This window comes from Blennius ocellaris, assembly GCF_963422515.1.
Source record: "Blennius ocellaris genome assembly, chromosome: 16".
Lineage (NCBI taxonomy): Eukaryota > Metazoa > Chordata > Actinopteri > Blenniiformes > Blenniidae > Blennius > Blennius ocellaris.
This window is the reverse complement of record NC_137665.1, coordinates 21676517-21681539: the sequence shown is the minus strand read 5'-3', so window position 1 is coordinate 21681539 and position 5023 is coordinate 21676517.

Genomic DNA, 5023 nt, shown 5'->3' with positions numbered 1-5023 from the left:
TTGTCCAGACAGCAAGTAAAAGTGAGGCGTTTTGATTTGAGGTGGATTTCCGTCGGCGTGTAACGACACTTTCCTCCCTCCGTCATTCGGCTGCTTCACCCAACAGGACGACCACTAAAGTTTCTGGACTACCTCACTGCATGTGAGCTAACTTTATGAAGATGTGTTGGTTCTATTATTACAATGATTGAGTTCTATAGATAATGATATTAGATTCTGTTACAGTGATTGAGTTCTATAGATAATGATATTAGATTCTGTTACAGTGATTGAGTTCTATAGATAATGATATTAGATTCTGTTACAGTGATTGAGTTCTATAGATAATGATATTAGATTCTGTTACAGTGATTGAGTTCTATAGATATTGATATTAGGAGCAGTTATCAACCTGTAAACCAACGTTAGCTCTGCCACAGAGACACGGGTCTGCATGCTAATCTTTGCTTTACTAACTAGTTAACTCACAATCCTACACATATCACATCAAAGACAACATCACACAGTAACTGAACACCATCTGACGACTCCTGACGTTTTACAAAACAAGTCTCATTCACATAAACTCATTCTAGAAATGGTCCTTTATCAGAGACACACAGGAAGCAGATGCTAAAGACTAGCTTCCATGTTCCATTGTCCTCCAGCACATGGTGGAGACCCAGGACAGACTTCCTGCTCTCTGATAACCTCCTTTTGAATGTAGTTTCTTGTGATCCGCCATTTTGTTTAGTTGTTCCATCACACGTCTCACACACACACTCTCCCTCCACCTCTCTCTCTCTTTCTCTCTTCACACACACACACCTACACACACCCAGCTGTATATAGGTAGTTAGAATTTGTGTTTTATTTGTTTTCATTGTAAATAAATATAATGTTTGGAATCATACTTGCTGTTTTATTAATGAGCACAAAGGTGAATGAAATGTCGGCCTCTTCTGTGTCAAGAACTCCAAAATCCTTCAACCTTGACTGTTAATTCTGGTAATTGTAATTAATTTAACTATTAATTCAAATTCCTGATTAACTGTTTAGTATATCTTATGAGACTGATAGAACTGAATTGGCTATAATTTCCTGTTAAGACAGGTGGAGCTCCGAGGTTCTGATACAGATCAGATTAAATTTCAACATTATTAATAACTATCTTTGATAATTATTAATCATTATCGATAGCCAGCCAAAACATAAAGGGTGATCCTTATGAGGTAAGAAATTCCTACAGGGGTTTAATTGAGCATTTTCCACATTTAATGGAATATTTTGACCCACACACACACACCCCATCAAAATAAAATAAAACAAAACAATTATTTTCAATATTAACATGAACTTGAACATTTCAGAGGGAACGTTTGCATACTTGTCTCTCCTTTGATGTCAGCGTCTCCCTGGTAACAGATGCTACCTCTTCTGACCTCCTTTCATCTCCAAATTAGCATGCACTCTGATGAAATCACTGTGCTATGGCCAGAACATCAAAGCGCTTGGATTTGTGATGTCATAGTGAAGTTGAAAGGAGGTTTTCCTGGGAAGGGACCAGCAGATACTGGTAATGCCATTTTGAATTTGCGAACACAAAGAGAAGCTACACGTAAAAGAGAAAGAGAAGGAAATGATGAACAAAATCATGAACAAGAAGAGCCCAAGCCAACAGATGAGCAGTTCAAGCGTTCCAGCGGCTAGTTCTGCAGCGCCAACGATCACCATGAAGACGGTTAAGAAGGACGACGTTGTGGCTGCTGTTGAGCCGTTAATCAAGTCATTTTTGGAAAAGATGACGGCTGAACGGTGGCAATCACTCGAATTGGGCAGTCCAGACTTTGCGACCTCAGCAACTCTAGCAGAACTGCTTCTGGGGGTGGTTTCAGAAATGTCTAGTTTGATGCTGACGGCAATTAGAAATGGCAACGATTTGCTGAAGGAGCAAAGCATTGTCGCTGTCGTGAAGGACTCGGTCACCCAAGGCATTTCGAACGCGATCGACATTCAGGTGGATATTTGCAAAGAACATTCGGACCACCTGACCAACTTAACTGCCGAGGTGGTCGCAGACATCGTCGATGCCGAAACCTCTGCTGAGGCAGCGTCTGTTCAGAACAGCCCCCATCCTAAAAAGCTCAACAAAATGATTAATGTGGCATCTGAGACCCTGAAAAACATTATCACACGGATGCGTCGGCGGCCCGAGGGCATGTCCAAGAGGTGGGAGCAGAGACTGACCACCATGGCGCCTGCAGAAGAGACCGGTATTGTTCAGGATGGGGACAAAGACGTCATCGCAGGGAGTCCAGTGCCTCCTACGACGAGTGTTGAACACCAGCCAGGGACAGAAGACACAGAGTCTCTGGAGTCTCAGTCAATAATAGACAATCTGGAAGACATCCCAGTGGATCCGAATGTGGAGGTTGGCTTGGACACGTCAGACATCGTCGTCAGCGTCATGGAAAAAGCATTAAATGAGTTTGCTGAGCCCTTCTTGGAGGACATTGGAGAAGAAAACAGTCAGCTGATCGCAAATGATCTTCAAGAAGACACCATGGCAGCGGTCACTGACATCGCAAAGGACATCCAGGATCAGCTGCAGAGCTGCGAATCAAGTGAACAAATTCCCACAGTCTCCTTGAAAGGAGTTAGAGAAAAGATCAGGGTTTTCTTTGCCAGGCAGTTTGCCAAGGTAATAATCCTTCGCAATGTAGCCAAGCTCAAGAATAAACACTGCAGCAAGGAGGGATGTGACAGCGGTCTGCCGATGGAGGAGACCATTGATCGTGTGGACGCTCTCATCGAGGCGCAGTACCCACAGTTAGCCAGGAACGAGGTCTGTGAATTCCAAAGGCTCAGAGAGATTTCACTTGGCGAGAATGAGGCGTTTGTTTCAGAACTGAGAGAGCTCCTGTTGGACAGTGTTTCTGGTGGTAGGGTGGAGGAGACTCTCCCGGAACTGGTCGGAGAAACACAGGCTCCAGATTCGTCAAGCATCAGTGCCGACGTCGAGAAAACCATTGGACAACTCCATGGACTGAAGAAGTGGTGGTTCACCGTGAAGAGCCCTCACCACACACAGCAAGTGATGGAGGCTTTGCAGGAAAAACCATTAGTGGATTTCATTGAAGCGCAAGGCGCAGTGCTGGAGATGGACGTCGAACCCGCAGATGACAAAGCAGCAGTTAACCTGATGAAGGGACCGCTGTTCACACTCGTTCGTGCTCTGGTCATGCAGACATTCAAGAAGGCGGACTTGAAATCGAGTGCTCACATCGCTCTCCAAGACGCGTTAACTGACTGGATGTTTGAGGGGGTATGGACGGAGGTGGAGGAGGAAGGGCTTCAGTTGTCTTTCAAAACTCTGAAGAAACTTAAAACGAGCATTTTCAAGGCTCTCACTAAAGAGCTGGGTGATTTAGAGAAAATGCTTCTCGCTTTCGCTCAGCGGAAAGGCAGAATTATAAAGGTTGTTGTATCCTGCCTGAAAGATTCCCAGAAAAAACCCAAAGCGAAGGGAATCTTCAAGTTCTTCAAGATGTTAGGTTTCAATTACTAGAGGCAAATGTCACTGGGTGTGCTGCAGGACAGTAGGACAGGCAAAGCACACCCATAGCGCCCTAAGAAATCTGATTCATTTCAATGTTTTCTGAAACATGGAGCCTCTTTTACAAAAAAGAAGTGACAAAATCACTGATGCCATCGCTCAACACCACAACGACTAAGGTAAGAGATAACATAAGATAAGATGCCTTTATTCTGACGTCTCACAGTGAGTGCACGATTATTCCCTATTTGGTGTTTGAGATCCGAACTCCGACCCCCATTTCCCCGCCTGCAGTGTTTATTAATAGGTCCTCAAATCCATTCAGGCAAATATTTCTCTTTCGGTGGAGGTTCTGGTGACTGGCAGCGCGATAGCCCTGGACAAGAGGGCTGGGAAAAAAACGTGTAAATACAGAGAGCACACATCTTTCCCAAAATCTAGTTTAACACCATGTTCCCGGCAGCCCGTTTGCCCCAAACGTAGTGCGCCGTGGGGATTTTTCCCATTTTTTAATCTTTGTCTTCTAGTCTTTCCTAGTTTCCTCACAGCACCAGAGGCTCCAAAGCGCACGCCGGTTCATCCCACGGACTATCACCGATTCAAGCACGTTCCCTCAAGGCCTGTAAAGCCCCGTGTCCACCACAAGAATTTGTGATTTCCCAGGAAACAACCACTCCAAAGCTCCCAGGATACTTGAGACCACGAAACGGGTCTGAGGTTGAGGAGCCGTCTGCTGATTGGTCTGTCATTTCCGACACGCCCTCAACATGTCGGCTGGATTTCAATGTTTTCTGCTGTTGGCATATTCAGCTTTGCAATGGTTGTTTTGGGTTGTCTTATTTTCTTTGCTGCTCAACTTTTATGTTGGTCGTGAATGAGCAGACGTGAGGCAAGGGGGGGCGGGGGGCTCTGGTGGCGTGGCGTCACCAGAGCGCGACCGGCAGCGTGGCGCCACCAGAGCGCGACCGGCAGCACGGACACGAAGCAGCTGTGCTTTCTGCCCAAATGCTTGAAGTTCAGGCCGTCACGTCCAGTTTGAGCAGAAAGCTCGAGCTCCCGTGTCTCGGCGCCGCGCGGCACACGGGCTTAAGCCCTATGCCGTGGCCCGGCGGGGCGCGCTCGGTTGCGGGGCAAGTCACCAGAGCGTTTCTTCTCTCTTGGGACCAACACGGAAAGTGGAAGATGTAAACAACAACAGAGGAACCATAAGGTCCAGATCTGCCGCGCGGCTGAGACGACTGTTGTAACGTCACATATCTGTGAAGCCCTAAGCCCCGCCTACTTTTGAACCTCCTTCCTGCAGTGGACATTAGTTTCAGTAGCAGCAGCCCTGTTTCACTGCAGTTTGAAGCAGCGAGTCGTCCAGACGTCATCCAGACTCTTTGTGGTCGTGAAAATGGTGTTTTTTTTCATTTCCGTCACAAGGTCTTGATCTCCTCTGGACTCGGACTGAGTGCTGCGCTGCTGGACACTTCTCATAATAAACTT